Source organism: Ursus americanus, chromosome 5, assembly GCF_024610735.1.
Source record: "Ursus americanus isolate L20-20 chromosome 5, mUrsAme1.1.p, whole genome shotgun sequence".
In the NCBI taxonomy this organism is placed as follows: domain Eukaryota; kingdom Metazoa; phylum Chordata; class Mammalia; order Carnivora; family Ursidae; genus Ursus; species Ursus americanus.
The window spans coordinates 73,228,900-73,248,604 of NC_142131.1; the positions used below are offsets into that span (position 1 = coordinate 73,228,900).

At 45.6% G+C, this 19,705-nt stretch overlaps 1 long non-coding RNA gene across 1 annotated transcript in view; it reads right to left on the reverse strand.

Moving 5' to 3' along the window:
* The window catches only part of LOC123790438 (uncharacterized), a 55,518-nt gene extending 36,443 nt beyond the window's left edge, over window positions 1-19,075 (reverse strand). The window contains exons 1-4 of the long non-coding RNA XR_015724601.1: window positions 16,822-19,075; window positions 16,049-16,097; window positions 13,572-13,759; window positions 309-450 (exon numbers count right to left, since the gene is read on the reverse strand). This is a non-coding gene — a long non-coding RNA (uncharacterized LOC123790438). The remainder of the gene's footprint in view (window positions 1-308; window positions 451-13,571; window positions 13,760-16,048; window positions 16,098-16,821) is intronic.
* Window positions 19,076-19,705: the final 630 nt, after the last annotated feature.

Sequence of the window (19,705 nt, forward strand, 5' to 3'; positions counted from 1 at the left end):
ACAAACCCTTCCAGAATCTATCGAGAGAGCCTCAGGTGTTCGGATGAGAGAGTTCGCTACATGGCTTATCTCAGGGCAACTGGAGGATGTATTACGTCTGCTCAAAGGGAGCCTGTTCCCAGGAAACGGGCGATCTGGGGCAAGCTTCAAGATGGCGCCTCAGCCAGCGGGGTTATTCTAGGCCGAGGCAAACCGTGGGAGGCCAGGAGCAAATGGACGCAGCCTCCTGCAGGTGGGGCTCGGCAGACAGAGTGGGGTAGACCAGATGACCTTTCTCCCCGCCTACACCCCAGCCCTGGGCTCCTTACCTGAACTTTCTTCTTTTGTGAAGACGGCCGTCTAGACAAATGGAGATAACCTTTCCAGACCAATCATGACCTTCCACTGAGACATTTGCATGCAATTCTTACAGAAAAGGTCACCCAGAAAATTCCGTGGTTGAAGAGCATCCTTCCAAACAACAAATGTGACAATTAAAACAAAGCACCTTTCTCATGTGGTAGCGCGGAAGCAGCTGGACTCCAGGATGGCTTGGCTGGCCCAGGCTCATGGCATTTGTCACCTAAGGGAAACAATAGCAGCTCTGTAGGCATTTCTGTCTGAAAGGGCAGGAGCTACTGCCGGCTGCTTGGTTCAGGCCAACAAGACAGGGGCAACGGGAGACTTCCCAATCAAGACCGCAGGGCAATTTCACACGTTCCCCAAGCCCCTGTGTTCCTGTCCCTGCCTCCTGGCGTGTGTACACGTGTGCTGGTGATGAAGATACGGTTTTGATTCCAGAGTAGGACTGGAAGTTTGGGCACGGGGCAGGCACAGAGGCTGTGGGTGTGTCTCTCCTATTCCACTCCAAAACAGCCAGGTCACCCATGGGCTTTGTTCTCATATTGAAAAATGTGTATTGGATTGTAAGAGCCAAAGACATATTTCTCACTTTCTCCCAGCTTTTTCAGGTCTCCTATGGAACCAGGTCTTTCGTGGAAGCAATAGTTTATGGATAGATTCTGGATCCTCTAAAAAGCCACTCAAATGCTGGTGGGTACTCTATTCAAAGGGAAACCAAGCCATGTAAAGCCCTTGCAGCTTAGGTGGGCCTACCTTTGAACCATTCTCCCCCATCCATATCCCTCCTACACAGCTTATTGGGTCAGGGGTTGGAGGCCTAACCCACAAAAAGAAACCATTTGATACCTTTTCAATGACCTATGAGCCATAGGATGTCCAAGAAAATAACTCAATAAAAGGAAGAGAAAGAACTGAATCTATTACATTCCCTCTGTCTTTCTCTGTCTGTCTCCTTCTTTCTCTCTCTCTTGAACAGGAGCCATGAATAAGAGAATTTCCCACTGGTGGGAGAAATTACTTCTGAAGAGTCATGAAGTAAATTTAGAACCGAAGCAGCCAAAGGTAAGGGTGAGCTGCGGCAATGGACAAGCACAAGAAGCCATTGATGGCCAGGAGTGAGCTAGAGGGACACTTGGTATCCCTTGATACCAGGGGACACTTGAATGTAGGCATTTTGTCTTGATGATGTAGTACTTGGGTGACGACTCTGCTGGAGCCCCCTTGAATCCTTCTGCTCCATTTCCAGATGACCCAGGTACCTCTACCTTGGTCTCTCTCCTAGGTTTCTAGACTTCCTCATTGTTGCCCATAGACCTAAACACTAGCTCTCTTTACTTTGTCTAGCTTCAAGAAGGCTCTATCCCTTCCCTGAAAATAAGCCTGTGGAAACACACACACACACACACACACACACACACACACACACACACACACACACACCAGACGACTTAAGGAGACTTGCTTTCCCAAGGCCCAGAAGGGAAAGGGTGATTACATTAAGAATACATTTAATTGTTGCTATTCTATTTCATTAAAAGAAGGAGGACAAAAGCTCTTAGGACCCAGAGAAGATGATCCAAAGCAGGCGAAGGCACTGCCATTTATACAGATTACGGAGTAACCTGACTGCCTCAGCGGGAGGAAGATGGGCACCTGATCTCTCCTGCCGGAAGGGCTGCCCATTTGAAGACTCGAAACACGGAAGTCACAGCAGGGAAGAAGGCAGCCCTCATGTCTCCCTCTGGGTGGGGCCAGCAGCAGGGGCACAGAGCAAATGTGGCCTGAGGAGAGGTCAAAACCCTGTTCTTTCTGATTCCTTGAGCCTTGTAGACAGTGACACAAGATGAGAGACTTTACAAGACAGGGACATTCTAAACTGGGTGTCACTCAGGTGTTTTACTTTTTTCCCATAGGATTTACAGTGAACACGCTCTATGTGAGGAAGAATGCACAGTAGTATTACAAATATCAAGGTGTTTCTATGCCCATTAAATATTCTTTACAGTCTATTTGGTAGAGCAGAGACCTCAACTAACCAGAATTCAACCAACCATAACTTCTCAATTAATTAGACATTTAACCATCTACTCTTATAAACACAAAAGGTCAAAAGGCCAAAAAAAGTCAGTTAAAAAATGTCAGACCAGGGGCGCCTGCGTGGCACAGCAGTTAAGCGTCTGCCTTCGGCTCAGGGTGTGATCCCAGCGTTCTGGGATCGAGCCCCACATCAGGCCCCTCCACTATGAGCCTGCTTCTTCCTCTCCCACTCCCCCTGCTTGTGTTCCCTCTCTCGCTGGCTGTCTATATCTCTGTCAAATAAATAAATAAAATCTTTAAAAAAAAAAATGTCAGACCAGGTGATTTCTTAGAAGCTTCACACAGAGATCTCTAGGACAATGACCTTGAGATATTGCAGGATCTTGAGTCACGTGAAAATGTTTGTTTTGCTTATTAAACTCTAGTGACAAAGGCATGCGTGTGATATCAAATATTTTGGATAGGTTTTCAACAAGTTTCTATTTTGTTCTCATGGAAGCAGGGAATTGGATGTTTAAAAGTCCACCCATGAGTTCCTAAACATTATTCTTTAAGACTACATTATAACAGCCTGAATATCACATTTTCTTCTGAGAAGAGGGATCATGAGGAGGGATTTCTCCAGATGCTCCTGACCTATACAAAAGCCTCAAGCCCTCAAAGGCATGAGTGAGCCACTGGCCATAATCAAGTCTGGGGATTTGGATTTGTTTGGCTAAGAGACATGGGTTCAAGTCTCAGCCTTGTCAGCCAAGGAATGACCTTGAGAAAGCCTGGTCTCATTTTCCTCAGCTATAAAATGGAGAGATTGTATCAATGTCAAAAATGATCTATCTCCAAAGATATTCTCACTTCCAAAATACGTACTACCATTTGGAGAGGAAATTTCAAGGCTACCTGTGTTAATTTGAGCCCTACACTTGAGGCAAGTTGTGGAGGAAGGTATCTTTGAGTGAATCCCATGCTTTGTATTACAATTGTAATTACAATTACAAATTACAATTTCCTCTGAGGGAAACACCACCTGGGAAAATCATCCTGTGTATCTAGTCCTAGTTGTAGTTTACAAACTCCTTTTCTTGATATAAACTTTGAAGTTTCCAGCCTATCACTCAGATTTGGCTTTTAAAGATATATTTGGACCCCCTGACCAGACCTGAGACAACGTAGCCCTGAAGACCCCTTTGTATCCCTCAGACCCTTCATCCCTGGCCGAACCCTAGAAGTTCTTCCAAATCCATTTGGAGGTGAGGAAGTGGGAGGCTTCATGTGGGGAAATGATGAGGTGCTTCCTTCCTCTTAGAGCTGGGTGACCGCCCTCTTCAGGGCTCCCACGGCCTCCCAGGCCAAGGGGTCAGGGGCCTGAAAAATAGGGCAGAACCAGGTTTCCTTTTGGACCACACACTCAACCCATTCCAACAGCTGTGTGTAAGCTAATGTCATCAGAGTGGGAGAGAGAATATTCCTAATGGTTAGGCTTATGCTCTGGGGCCACAACTCTCGGACAAGAGACTTCATCTACTAAGGTTTTAATCTCCTCATCCGCAAACTGGGTTTGAAACAGTCCTCACTTCATAAGGTTGGTGCACTAATTCAGTGAGAGAGCTGATGCCAAATACTTAGCAGGTAGAAAGTGTTTAGTACCACGTAGTTCATATTTTGTTGTGTCCCAAGGGTCCCCAAAACCCTTCTCTGTTCCCCCAAAGCCTCCCAAGGACAGAGCATCACAGGAGCTAAGTCTGATATGATCTCCATGTCTCATCTCAGAGAAGGAGTGTGGGCTGAAGAACCTTCTGGTTTGTGGAGAGCATGAAGGGGTTCATGGCTGTGAGCCAACAGCCCCGATTTTTTTTGCACCTGTGACTTCACTCAGTCTTATAGCACCGCCTCAGCCATTTGTTGATGAAGGTGAGAAATTAGTCATTTCTGCCACCCTCCTCAAAGCCCCAACGACTGCAATCACACCTCCGTTCATTAGAGTTCCATGGGAATCATAAAATAACTTTTAGGTGAGGTTTGGGCACTCGAACGCACCCAAGCTTAATTAGAAAAGAGAGGTTGTATAATTTGGCACAAAGAGGAATAGCCAGAGTCTCTGCGTGGCCCCCACCGCTAAGCCGATGGGATCGAGCGCGTAGCCTCGGTTCACTCATTCTGCCTCTGGCATTTGCCAGCTGACTAGCTAGGGTCAAGCGGCCCTCCCCAAGCCCACACTGCCTTCATTGTGAGGAGAGGGTAACTCCTTCCTAGGGTCATGCTGGAGACAGCGTTCTGATGTTCAGCGTCTATTGGTACTGAGTCTACTGAGCTTCTCTGTTGGCTGGTAGGCAATTCCACGAACCATCTGGTATCTCTCCACCAGTGGCAACCATTAGCAAGCAGCTCATCCTCCTTCTGGACTGGTCTCCCAACTTGGACCAAGTCTACCAACTTAGACTGCACCGGCACAGCCCTGAGCCTGCAAATCCACCACCAGCAGGGGGCGCACTTCCCTATCACCCGCAGATAGTCAGCCCCTGGAGCAGGTGGGGGGCAGGCGGAAGTCAACAGAGCAGGGGACCATTTCCACCTGATTCCCACTAGAGATCACCTGCCCTGAGACAGAGGCCACATTGAGCTGCAAGGCAGCAGGGACTTCATGACTCTGGGTTGTGGCTCCGATAAGACACATGGAAAAGCCTCCTTCTCCTCTCCTCCTCTGGACTACCTCTGAGTCCCTCCAGAAGAACTTCCCACCATCCATCTGATGTCCTCCAAGTCTCAGTCACAGCGGCATTTCCTACTCGCACTTACTGTTTATCTCAATCTGTTTTTTTACTATTACATGTTCAGTCATGCCTAGCATGGACTCTGGTCTCAGACTACCCGCACTGCAATTGCTGCTTCCCATGCATGCGGCTTGAGCCGAGTTACTTAAATCTGCTGCGTCTCCTTTTCTGCAACCGTAGCACAAGGCTAATCATAGCTCCTCCTTTACAGACTTGTCCTGAGGACTGGATGAGAGGACGCAGGGAAAGCAGTCGCAAGAGCGTCCGGAACACAGCAAACCCCATATTCCTGCTGACTGCTCTGTCGCTGTGTTCTGATGCCTCAGGGACATCTCCTAATCCGTGGGTTCGTCAGAGGTTTGACCTTGCAGGAGGGAAGGAGTAGAGACTGTCCAGTCAGCTCTCCACCAGGACGCACAGTTAATCCACTGTGTTGCAACACACAGTTGGACTCTCTCTCGCTCTGCCTGTTTATCATGATCCAGGGGCAGCTCAGTCCTTCCTGTTCTGGGGACAGTTCCTCTTCTTCCGGAACTGTTTACTTACGTTTCTGTAGAGCCACCCTTCCCCAGCTACACGCAGAGAAATATATATCTGTGTTTTACCAACTGATGGAGACTTAATTTAAAAAAACTCAATATACCCTAACATGTCAACCTTGCCACCGCCACCAGGCTCAACCCCACACCAAGGTGGGAGATGGAAGAAAAAGGGGATTGAGGCTCTATCCCTCGCTCTCCCTAAAGGTGGGCTGCTTCGGTTCTTCTTAATATCTCTCCTCAAGAGCCATCTTTGTAAAGTCTTCCACAACAGAGGAGGAGAATTAAGGGAGCATTCTTGGAGGGACACCTGTCTTTTTCGGCCACGTGGGGAAAAGTCATGGAAATCATGTTCCCAAACCCTACCCCACATCCTCCTTCCTACCCAGACCCCAACCCCAATCCTCACCATCCTGAAAGCGGCTCAGGAACAAAGTTATCTTCACAGAAGGTGCTGGTAAAAGACAGGGTGGGAAGAAAGTACGCACCTGTCTATCTCCTGCCCCCCCCCCCCGCCCCGTGGGCAACTCTGAGCACTCCTCACACCTCGCCCGTCTATGTGGCACAATACACTCCAGACATTTCCAAATAATTGCCCATCAGCTTCCCAGTAAAACAAAAAGGCCGTAGTTGGCACTTTTTTTTCTCTCCCCACCCAAGCTGTTCACGCAAGGGAAAAAAAATTTTTTTTTTAAGTCTACAAGTTGAAAGGCTTTTTTAAAAGCACCTACCCACATTAAAGGAAGACTGTTTAATTTAGAGTTACAGCTACAAGATCAAAAATAGGAATAATTAAAGCCTGAGATGTAACTGTTAAGATAGGCATTTCTACTTTCTTTGCCAAGACCTTAAACAGGTAAACCACATATTTAAAGAAAGCACTCAGATCTGAAAATCCCAAAGGGGATTTTTTTTTTTTTTCCTTGTTTAAGACATAATGAATTCAGTCTTCAGAGACCGGAGAGCAGGGTTTGTTAAGCTCCCTGAACTGTCAGCTGAATAATTATCTAGCAAAGCCCGTGTGTAGGTGACTCCCCACGATTTCGCTTCTTTCCTGTTTTGAAACAGAAGGTTACCAACCTCTGGAACAAAATCTGGCAAACTCAGGCAATGTCCATTTCTGGCCTTCCTTTTCATCATGTGATTATTTGATTTTTCAGCCTTGTAAAGATACTGAATTCCACTCAAGTACCCTTTCCAAATGCCCTCAAGAATGTAGATTTTACAAGCAAAACAAACAAACCAACGAACAAATAAAACACCTAACCAAACACAACAAAAAATCTCCCTTTTTTCAGAGTGGCTGGAGCCAAATGAACTCGATGTCAAACCCCACGAACAGCCTAACAGTTGATGCTCCAAGGGGAGGGGGAAGCAGGCACATTCAGGGTCGAATGCAAAGTAAGAATTCTGGGGGAAAAAAAAAATCTCATTACTGCCAAACCTGTTGGTTTTTTAATAGGATTATAATTTTAAATTGTGGCTTTAAAATACCTCTCTAAGCGCTTGGATGTTATTGCTTTAAAATCTCCACTCTGTGGGATGTCCCCCGTTAGCCTGAAAGGAAGCTGGCCAGCTAAATACCGGGCTCCTCGTTTTGTGGCATGGATCTCATCATCATATTCTGAAACTCAAGTATTCAACCTCCTTCCCCCCAGGACAGGAGGTACCTCCAAGCAAAGACAATGCATGTCATTATGCTAACTGGACTGAAGGCAGAGCTAAGCCGTGAACTTGAGAACAGATGCAAAACCTGACGTGGAGTGGAGATCGTACCCGGCTTGCTGGCGTCCCAGAAGAACTTTGCCTGGCAGGTGTGTTGGCTACGCCTGACCAGGTAGGGAGAGGTGGGATTTGCAGAAGAGAACACAAAAACTCAGGAAGACGAACAGCCCACCTTTCCGGAGCGGCCCACTTTCCCTCAAGTTCAGTCCTGCCCTAATCCCGGCAAACTCCCTCCCCTGCTTCTGCTACTCCCTCTGTCATCGGCCAGATGTCAAAATGGGCCTGGAGTAGGTTGCCTGCTTTGCTCTCAGGGACCTTAGGAGGGTTGGGAGAAGGGCAATGATCAGCGGGTGGTTTCCCGGACTCCTGTCCCCAGCTGGAAATCACCCAGCCCCACAGTCTCCATTGTCCATGCAGACAAAGGTCACTGGAGAAAGAGGCAAATCCCCAGTGTAGCCTAAGTGTTCCTGATGCGAATTTATCTCTCATCAGCCTAGACTGCGCTCCTGGGACTGGGAGCAACTAAGGTGTTAAAATGTTTTATCAGGGTTCCAAGAACCTTGACCATCTAATGCTTTTTCACTGTGTCCCCCTTAAGCTTCAAAGCCCTTGAAAAAATTCACTCTCAAGGTAGGTCCCAATGTCTTGCAGACCCCAGCCAGGATGCGAGGATTATGCCTCAATGGGTCTGCAAGCCAGTTTCAAATACGTGGCACACACATACAAACTCACGAGAGCTTGAGAACTGCCACTGTTGATGCCAGCCTATCTCTGAAAGCAGGAAAATGGCACATGAACTCAGTCCTCAAAAGATACTGAGAAAATATCTCAGGATAACCAGAGGACAGACATTCCTCTAACTCCCCACCCCCCATATGCTTTGATAACATTAACTCCATGGTTCCATGATCACTATTGTTACCAGATCCCAGTCTTTCCCTGCTGCCCGAAGACCAGCCAAGAGCTGTCTTCACCCCTCCAACCCACTTTATTTCTTTCTAGAAACCACAGCGACTGACTTGCTTGAACTGAGCCGTGAACACATGGCCAGCGGTCATTCTGGGGTGAGCTTTCAGTTCTGCAAAACCTACACCTCAATTTGAAAAACAAATAAACAAATGGCTTGGGGTCATCAGGGTAAGGGGCTAAAATAACATCTAATTCTGACAAGTGCATGGAATCGTGAATTTAAATTTTGGGAAACCCTATATGAGAGAGAGTAAAGCCATGGTCTTAATGGGAAGTCATTGGTCAACTGTTACAGCGTGGGCCCATCTCATCCATACAGGCCCCTTCGTAATTCCTACAGTTCGTAGTTTCCTTCAATTGGTGGGAAATTGTTTCCATTTGGTTTTTTTTTTTCCCTGGGTCGTTCTTACACATTTTTCAGTTTATTCTGGGTAGCTCAGAGTTCCAAAAATGTCATCTTCTTTTTTTTCTCATGACATTTTGCAATTGCTTCTTAATGGGTGTAGTATCTGGCCAACTTGCTGAAATTCTCTTATCAGTTCAGATCATATTTCAGCTGATTTGCAAGGATTTTCCAAACAGACAATTATATGGTCTGCAAGTAAAAACAGCTTTGTCTCTTCTTTTTCAATATTTATACATTTTGTTATTTTATACTATTTTATTCCATTAGCTAGGATGTCGAATAATAATAGTGTTTGTCTTTGTTCCTGATTTCAAACTAGTGATTCACCATTGAATATGACGTTTGTAGAGGGGTTTCTTTCCTTTGTTAAAATGAGTCTGTTTTAATTCTTTTTTGTTAAGTCGTTCATTACATCATAAATGGGACTTCGTTGAACTCATTAAAATATTTTTTTCGGAATCTATCAGGATGACTTTATGGTTTTTTTCTCTTAACTCCTGATCAAATGAACTGCATTAATAGATTTCCTCATGTTGAAATATCCTGGCATTCCAAGGATAAGCCCTACTTAGTTAAGATGAAGTATTCTTTTAGTACACAAATGGATTTAATTTACTAATGTTTTATTTAGGATTTTGGTGTCTTTGTTCATAAATGTGATTGATCTATATTTTCTTCCCCTCCGCCCCGATATCCTTGTTTAGTCTTGTTATATGGTTACGCAAGCCTCGCAGATGAGATGAGAAGCTTCCAAGTTTATCCTGTGCTCTGAAAGAAGTGATATAACCCCAAAATTATCTGTTTCTTGGTGATCTGAGCTTTATGACTAACTTGGCCTAACTTTTACATGTTTCTGTAATTATTTCTCTCTCTTGAGTCAATTTTAGAATTTATATTTACCAGGAAATCACCCATTTTAAAATCCCCATTTGCAAATTTATCTTAAAAAGTTGAGTATGGTGTGTTTTTATGTTTCAAATCTCCTAACACAATATACGTCCTTTCTTATTTCTAATGTTTCATTAATTTCCTCCTTGTTCGTAATTGGCCTCGATCAAAGCCGTCGTCATTTTTCTTTTTTGCATTTACTCCACTAACCCCACATATTCTCATGTTTATTTATTCTTTCCTTCTATCTTTTGGGGGATTACTTTATAATTTGTTATCTAGCTTCTTGATTCATAAGTTCAGTTTATTTTTAAAAAATCTTTGATGGGGCGCCTGGCTGGCTCAGTTGGTGGAGCATATGACTCTTGGTGTCAGCGTTGTGAATTTGAGCCCCATGTTGGTGTAGAGATTACTTAAAAATAACATTTCTTTTTTTCTTTTCTTTTCTTTTCTTTTCTTTTCTTTTCTTTTCTTTCTTTCTTTTTTTTTTTTTTTTACAAAGAGAGAGAACATGTGCATGAGGTGGGGGCAGAGGGAGAGGGAGAGAGAGAATCTTAAGCAGGCTCCATGCCCAGCAGAGCCCAAAACAGGACTCGATCTCACAACCCTGACATCATGACTTGAGCAGAAATTAAGAGTGAGACACCTAACCAACTGAGCCACCCAGGTGCCCCCAAAATAAAATCCTTGAAAAAAACCTGCCTCGCTATCTAACTAGGATACACTTCAAGCTATAAAATGTCCTCTGAGTATCATTTTGCACGCATCCCACAAACTTTTTGTCTACTACTGTGCTCACATTGTCATTTACTCCTGAGTTCTTTGTCATTTCAGTAAGATTTCTCTTTAACCTAGGAGTTATTTAAAAGTCTATACTAAAATGTCCTGGTAATTGTACCTAGAAGACATAAAGAACTCCTACAAATCAATACTGAAAAGACAGCTCATTATAAAATGAATAAAAATTTGAACAGTCAGCTCGTCAAGAATACACGTGAATGGCCAAAAACACGTGTGAAAGGTAGTCAACATTAGCAGTCATCAGGGAAACGCAAATTAAAACTACAGTGAAATACCATTTGACATCCACCAAAGGGCTGCCATTGAAAAGATGTTAAAATATCAAAGGTTGGTGCGGAAGTACAGCAAAAACTCTCCTACGTCGCTGATGAAAGTATAAAATGGCACGACCATTTCAGAAAAGAGTGGTAGTTTTTTGGCAGTTTCTAATAAAATTAAGCCGACTCCCACCCTACAAACCAGAGATTCTGTTACGAGGTATGTATTCCAAGAGAAATGAACGCATATGTTCAGAAAAATCCTTGTACAAAAATGTCTCTATTAGCCTTATGCACAATAACCCCAAACTGAAATCCGGATTACCAAGCAGTGATATATCTGCATAGAGAGATACTACTTAAGAAATGAATAAATAGGGGCACCTGGGTGACTCGGTCGGTTAAGCATCTGACTCTTGATTTCAGCTCAGGTTATGATTTCCGGGTCATGGGATTGAGCCCTACGTCAGGCTCCGCACTCAGCATGGAGTCTGCTTGAGATTCTTTCTCTCCCTCTCCCTCTGCCCCTTCCCCAACTCACGCTCTCTAAATAAATAAATAATAAAATCTTTTAAAAAAGAAGAAATGAATAAATAAATAAGAAATAAACTGTTGCCACACAAACTATCAAGAATGCATCTCAAAAATATTATACTGAGTGGAAGAAGCCAGATACAAAAGAATATCTACTGTATAACTACTATAAATAGTACATCAAGTTTGAGAACAGACAGTGGTTGTCTCTGGATGGGGGAATGACTGGAAAGGGGCAGGAGGAATCTTTTTGGAGTGACGGAAATGTTCTAGATCTTCAGCTGAATGATGACTACTGAGGTGTGTACATCAAAATTCTATGAGCTGCACACTGAATCCTTGTGCATTTGACAGTGTAAATTATACTTAGAAGAACACCACCACCAACAACAAAAAGTGGTTTTTTGCTCTCCTTCTGTAGTTAATTTACAGTATTATTGCATTTGGCTAGTAAATATATTTAAATACATTCAGCTACTTAATATTTATTGAGATTTCCTTTGAGTCATAGTAGATAGTACATTTTTGTTACTGCGCCATAAGTATTTGAAAGAATATATGTAATTCAGATAAAAATAACTTATACAGCTTGTAGTTTCTTTATTCAAATATACCGGTTTTCTTTTTTTAAATAACGATATTTCTATTTCTGAGAAAACTATGCTAAAATTGTGGATTTTTTTCTTACTCATTTCATCCAGTAAACATTTGTTGAGTTCCGACCCTTGGAGGAACATACGTTAACAGCTGAGAGCAAAGGGTATGGAGCCAGACCACCTGGGTGTGAATCCTGGCTCTGGTACTGACTAGCTGTGTGACAGTGACTATGTCACTTAGCCTCTCTGTGCCCCAGTTTCTATATCATTAAAATGTGGACAATGTGGTTCCTCTCTTATGTGTCTGTCGTAACTATTAAACGAGTACATGTGAAGTCCTAGAATAATGATTGCATAAAATAAGAACTTAGGAAGTGTTAGCTATCACATGGCAGGAACTATGATAGTTACGCCCTAGAGATACTACAATGAAAGAGAGAATATCAGATCATGTCTTATATGGAGGAGTCAGACTTTATGTCAATCGCACAAATAAATGTATAATGACAGCTGGGATAAGTACAAAAGAGAGAAAACAGTATCACAAGAGCATACAACGAGACATGATCTACTTTGAGGGACTGGAGAAGACTCTCCGAAGGAAGTAGTATTTGGGCTAGGAAGAATCTGGTTATGACTTTCAAATACAAAACAATTTCTTAAACAAGTCACAGTAAGTATAGCCTATAAAATTTGGTTACATTACATTTTAAGCAAGTCTAGTTCAAAAATACCACAAACAAAATGAAAAGACAAATCAAAGACAAGGACAGGATATTGCAATGTATGAGGCTGACAAAAGGTTACTTTCCAAATTTATAGAGAAAGTCTACAAATCAATAAGAACAGGCCAAAATGTATAAAAGGGTGGACAGAGGACAGGAATAAGCCATTCACATAATAGCCAAACTGGAATAGCCAAAAACACATGTAAAGATGCTCAACCTCATTAGTATGCAAGGTAACACAAAATACAATAGCAATGTTATACCTGACATACTGGCAAAAATTTTAGTGTAACTAATATCAATATTTGGCAGTAGGAACTCTAACATTACTCTAAAAGTAAATTAATACAATTAATTTGGAAAGCAATAAAGCAATATTTAGTAAAACGAAATAGGCACATATTCTTTGACTCAGAAATTTTACTCCTGGGTATACACTCCAAAACTAAGCTTTCCAACGTTTTCACATCATGGCCCACAGTGGATTTTATTTTACCCAATTGGTGAGTCTCTGTCTTTCAATAGGAGAAACTTAGCCCATTTACATATATTGTGATAACTAATATAACTGGATATTTCTATAGCCTTATTTAATGTTTTCCATGTCTCCAATTTTAAAAATATCTTTGTTAGCTTCCCCCCCTTTTTTTTCTACCATCTGTTCTAATGGATTTTGAATTCTTTGAATTTCTTTTTTCCTCCAGAAGTTTTGACATTATATACCCTATTTCTACTTTTTTCTGGTGATCATCCTTACACTGGGAAACACATTTAAGCACATACCTTTCTATGAATCTCTGGTATTTGTCAATATCTCTAAACTTTCCCTGAAAAGTTATCTATTGATTTGATACAATTCCAAAATTAGCCTGCTTTTTCTTTCTTCTTCATCCCAAACCCACCACACTGAAATACTTTTCACACCGTGCCATCAAAAACTTTTTAGATTTAACTACTAAACTTATAGGTTTATTGGCTTACCACTTTCCGGTGACTTGATCACTTTCTTAAGGTCATTTTTCTTCTTGCTAGAAACAGTCGCGTGTATCTGCTCAGAGAGGGTCTGTGGGGGTCGAGTCCTTGCATGTCAGTGATTTTATTCTGCCCTTCCACTTTGATGCTAGTTTGGCTCGGCACAACACTGTAGTTCTCTGCAGCCATGCTTTCTCCTGCAGTTGAAAACCAATGAATACCCCTAAATTGTTATCCTTTTGGGCTACTGCTACTTTCCCTTCAATTTCAGTTTAACAAGTATTTGTAGCATCCCTACTATGTGCTGAATACATTTCTAGGTGCTGGGCACAGACGGGTGCCTGACACAGGCCTGTGGTTGGTGTGCTGGGTTCATTCCCACCACTGTACCTCTACTTCCTATGCTCCCCCCTGAGGACTGGCCAAGGGGCCACCCTGCTCAAGGATAGCCAATGCCTAGGCTGGCCAACAGCATGGTGTGGTCTGATATTCAACAAAAACCCAAAAACAACAGCAAGAAAACTGAGCTGTGCTGATTCAGTGCTCATTCTTATGCATTTCAATGGGGGAAATGCCCAAAGAATAAAGCTGTAAAAATAACTCTGCCTGCTCTTTGGCCATCTGCCCACCAAAGGCAGAGCTCAGGGCATCTGGTCCCTCTGATAAATGCTCTGACCCAGCTCTGCCTGACAAACCACATCTTTCTCACTATCACTTTCTGAGCAATGACATTTGGGAGAGGAAAGACCAGCTTCTTGGTACAGCAGTTCCCTAAAGAAAAAAAAAAAGAGGGCTGGACCTGGGGGGGAGGCGCATTTATTCTATCACGTGGAAGACTTTTTAAAAATGCACCTTCTGGGCCCTTCACCTGAGAATGAGATTTGACCTCTTGGGGATGGTAAGGAGACGCTGGGGGGCTTAGAGGGGGGAGCAAATACACATTTTGAAAAGTGTTTCAGGAAATTATCATCTATATTTTACACACGACCACTCTGCCACTTCTGAGTGACAGCCACTGATGTTATCCACCCCTGTCACTTTATAGATGAAGAAACCATGGCCCAGAGAGGAAAGGGGATTGATTTGTTTCAGGCCATACAGCTAGTCATAGAGGAACCAGGACGAGACTCAAGGACACTTGAATCCTAGACCATGCTTCTCCTGACTTTACCTGAAATGTGTCCTTAACTCTTGCTCTACTTGAGATCATTATCATCACCATCATCACCTTGACTACCACCATGACCACCACCACCACCACCACCACCATCATCATCATCTTCATCATCATCATCTTCACCATCATCTTCACCAGATCCTCTACTGGCCACTTATATAAACTTACTCTCAAATTGGCAATAATCCTACAAGGCAAGTATTGTCTCTGTGTCTCACTCCTTGCCCACGTTCCCAACCTTTACATACTATGCATCCCAACACACAGGATCTGTCACCACCAAGCGCCTCTCTCTGTACTTTTTGTCTTCTGTTGTAAGGTCTCTTCATATCTTGCCCGAATGGAAAGTTGGCAGCCCCCTGTGAATGCCACCTTGTCTGCAGCCTCTCAAGTGGACACTACTGGGGCCTTGCCTTCATTCTCCTTGTATCAGAGGGCTCGAGGGTGGGGGAGGTGTCCCACTGTACTTGTAACTCAATTCCATTCCCTCCTCCTTCAAAACCCCCGGATCCTTTGAAATTCATGCCACACTTTACTACCTGCCCCTTACTTGCAACTGTTGCCTACCAGTCTACGGTCCTTCATTCATTAATGACTCTAGCGTCTGGCTCTCCATGCCTATTCCTGTCACCATTTTTGGTGACTTAACAACCTGGTAGAATAGTGGACCATTCCACACCTTGCATGACCTCCTCAGCTCTAACAATCTTTAATCTCTACTCCCCCCTCAGCCAGTCTCATGCTTGTGTTCCAAACCCTGAAATCACATCTCCCTGATATCAATCCATTGACTTTACCATCTTTGTATCTTTCTTTATAAAGATACAAAACATATACCAAAATAACATATATACACATATATATGCAAAGATTATTTATATATAAAGAGGTTCTATATATAAGGAGATATATATATATCTCCTGATATCCTCACTTGCCTCCTTGTTCTGCTTCATACCATGGTTTACCATTAATGATGACTGCTTTATGAATTCTCTTATTTTTCTTGTCTTTCTTTTCCCATCAAATCCATCTGGCAAGAGCCCATTCAAGAGTAAATCCATATCCACATATCTTGTGACCACAGCTGAGATGCTCCAAGTTGTAGCAGAAAATACAGAGGTGCTGGAGGGTTTACCTTAAACACATTCCTGCACACCCCAAATAGGAACCCAGCATGCTTGGTGGCTTTATGATATTTGCACTCTGAGAAAAGATGGTTTCACACCTTCCCCTCCCTCTTTCAACTTTATGAATGGCTGTCTTCATTTGAGTTCCCCTAAAAGCTGTGCCTCAGACACAGGCTTACCTGAAGGTAGTTTATACGGGAAATGATCCCAGGGATCCAGAGAGAGGACCTGAGGAGTGAAACGGGAGAAGTGGGAAAGGCAAAGATGTAGGACTGAGTTAGCTGCCCCTATGGGCAACAGACCAATCCCATAGTACCTTCTGAAGAGCCTGAGGAGGTGTAGCTCAGATTTCTCTGCTCAGGGAACGAAATGGGTGAGCATTTACCTACAGGATCCTGTCTCCCAGTGGTCAATGGTGGCCTCTTGCACCAACTCCCCCACATCTCCAGGCTGTCCCAGGGTGTGCGCCTAGCATTCCGTGGGCAGCTTCAGGGACGCCGTGGGCAGCTTCAGGGACGCCCTGGGGCAGACACTGTCACATTGCTGCCGGGCTGAGCTGTTCTGAAGCCTGTCCAGACTGGACTCCACAATAGTCTGTCAAGTAGGGAGGGTCCCTCTGAGAGGATTTGAGCTGAGGCACAAGGGAAGTCCCTTGCACCGTTCATATCCATCATGGACCCTCCAATTCAACAGAGTCTTTATCCAAAGCTGCAGCTCTGTCAGGACTTAATGTAAGAGAGTGAGTAGAACGAGCCCTGGTCCCCTGTCCCAGTGGATCTCAAGGTCATAACTAATAGTCTATTTCTACCACCCGTTCTCGGTTTTCTGCACTCTCAGCCAGCACTGAGCTGGCGTAAGTTGACTGCTTTTTGCGGGGACCTCTGTCCCCTGAGAGGTCTGCCTCTTGATGCCTTGGATTTATCAGGTGATGGGTGCTGCACCGCCCGCTTACCATAGCTTTTGGACAAGAAAGCACTGGAAGTCACTCGTGCAGATCTCCTGAGTTTAGACACAGACGTCCCTGCTCTCCTGGGCTAGCTGGCTGCCATCCAGCAGGAAGATCATGAGAGCACCGGCCTGGGTAGAAGGGAAGAGGTAAAAAGGTAAGTTGTTAGAAGCTAAGAAGGTACGTTCCAAAAGGCTTCCATGGGAGTGCGAGGCGATGCCGAAGACCTTGGTTAAGGTCACAAAGAAGGCGCTGTCTCCTCTTTTTTTTTTTTTTTTTAAGTTTTTTTTTTTTTTTTAAGGATTTTATTTATTTATTTGACCGAGACAGCCAGCAAGAGAAGGAACACAGCAGGGGGAGTGGGAGAGGAGAAGCAGGCTCCCAGCGGAGGAGCCCGATGTGGGACTCGATCCTGGAACGCCAGGATCACGCCCTGAGCCGAAGGCAGACGCTTTAACGACTGAGCCACCCAGGCGCCCCGTGCTGTCTCCTCTTGAATACACACCGTGTGCTAGGGAGCTTAGGTGACATGTCTTTCGGTGAGAGTGCCACTGCTAGCCCTGTTCTCGTCAGGGGAAACTGAAGCTCCGAGCAGAGTACCAGCTTGCCGAGTCAGGGCTCACACCCAGGACTGACCCCACAGCCCTTCCTGTCAGCCCAACGCCGCTGCTCTGGGGGCTGAGGCCAGGGAGGGGGCCTGGGACAACACCCCTTCCAAGGCCCAGAGAGCTCAGCCTGATCCGATGTGCATACATATGGACAGAATTGGGCACTGAGACACGGCCAGCTGTTCAGCTCGCCCCCTGAGGCCTCTCCCCCTGCCTGTTCCCCTATGGTGCTCTTTGCTCCTTTCCCCACTGCTCTTTCGGGAGTAGGGCATCCTGGGCAGACCAGTGAGTGTGGGTCCTTCAAATCCATCCAGTGAAGGCATGTTCCTTTCTCCCTCAGGTCACTCTCTTCCCATGAGTTTCACCATCCACAGCAGCCAAGTAGGTCACCCTTCGCAGGGTTGGGTGAAGTCCAGGGGTGCGGCCAGCAAGCACACAGGCCACCTCTTTCCGTGAGGGATCCCTGGTCTGTGCAGGGAGCAGTGACATCACAGTAATGACAGCGTGCAGGCGGGGGGGGTGGGGAGGGGTGCAAGCAGGACCCAGATCAGAGACCGGCCTCTCTTGCAGAAGACGCAGGGAGGCAGCCAGGTCCCGAGAGCACGTTGGTCCCACTTATAAGCACCCCACAGCTGGAGAAAAGCAATCAGATGGAGAAGCCCTAAGCCTGGAGATGTTTGGAGAAGGCCTAAGTCTGCAGATGTTTAGAGAAGCAGCAGCAGGCCACCAGGGCTGACCGGTGGTCAGAATCCTCAAAGCCACAAATAGACTGTGTGGATTTCGAGAACACCCAGCGTAGGGAAGGTGTGGCCTGGGGTGGGGAGCGGCTGGAACGGGGCTGGCTGACCCCAGTTCCTGCGTCCCCTCCTGCTCCCCTCGGGTTCCCTGCCTGGCGTGTCCTCCTGACCCAGCCTCCTCTCCTCATGTCTCATTCCTGTACTCTGTCTGCTGGCCCCATGTCGCTGTCATTCTGGGTGGCCTGAGCAGCTCCAGCAGGCCTGAGGAACGAAGAGAGAGGGCTGGTGTTCAGTGTGCCACCACCAGCCATGGCCCTGTCCAGGGGTGCCAGCTCTGGGTCACGCTCCCTGCCTGGCTGTGAGACCGTGGACAAGTCACTTGGCTTGTCTCTGCCTGTTTCCTCCTCCGTAAAACAGGGAGAAGAAATATGTGTACAGTCATTAAAGAGGTGCAGAGCTGACGTGTTTTGAATCATTTCATTTATTGCTTGGAACACTGTAATTGGTCCCATTTTCCAGAAGGGGAAATCGAGGCTCCAAAATGAATAGGCATTCACTGAATGGCATGCATGGAGTTGGAAGTGCAGTTGGAAACCGAAACTTTGTGCCTCTGGAGCCTGGGCTCCTTTTGGTCTCTCAAAGTCAGAGGCACAGACAGACGGGCAGGTGAACGGGCACGGAGCATCCCCGCCCCGGCTGGGCGGGCCCTGGGCCCCCCGCCAGAAATGGGGATTCCAAGTGGTGTTGCTACACTTTTACTTCTACTCGGCATCCTGGAAGCAGACCAGAGTCCAGCGCCAAAATTCCTGCTGCAGAAGGAGAGACCCAACTCCAAACTAGAGGAAGGCCAGAATGGAGACCCAGGTATCTTTTCCAGCCCCTGCCTTCCCCCCTCCTCACAGGCAGGACTTCCTGGCACCCTGGCCACCTGTTGAGAAGCCATGCCCCCCCCCCCCCACAAGAGAGATGGGCCCTCCTGAGGCGCACGCTGAAGCAGGAGTTGCAATCTAGCGCCAGAATCATCCTGAGGTCCTTCCCTCAGTCTCCTCGCGGCTGTTTCTGGACAGAAATCAAACGCAAGGACGGATGTTGTGGCGTGTGCGCCCCTGCACAAAGGCTCCGGCCAACCCCATTCCCTGAGCTCTCCCAGGACTTGCTTCTCTTCTCAGTTTGCTTCTTGCAGCCTGGTGCCAAGCCTTCAATTAACGACCCTGCTTCTGCCCCCTCCCCAGCCAAATGGGTACCAGATGCACCATGGAGACCTTGCACAAAGTGCGGAAGAAAAACTTTACTCAGACAAATCAGCAGAGAAAACACAATTAGGCAAAGCAAACAGAGCTGGAGAGGCCGGTAGGGAAGCCAAGCGCCCGGGAGCCCACCTGCAACACATTTCCAGGAGCCCCTCGAAAACCATCCTTCACTAATGGGGGCCATATGGAAGCCCCCCCAGCAAAGGGAGGCTCCAAGCATAGCAAATCAAGACAGCCTCCATGCCAGGGGCTGGGGAAGTGGGAAGAGGGGAGTTTGCTGTGTCCCACCCTAGAG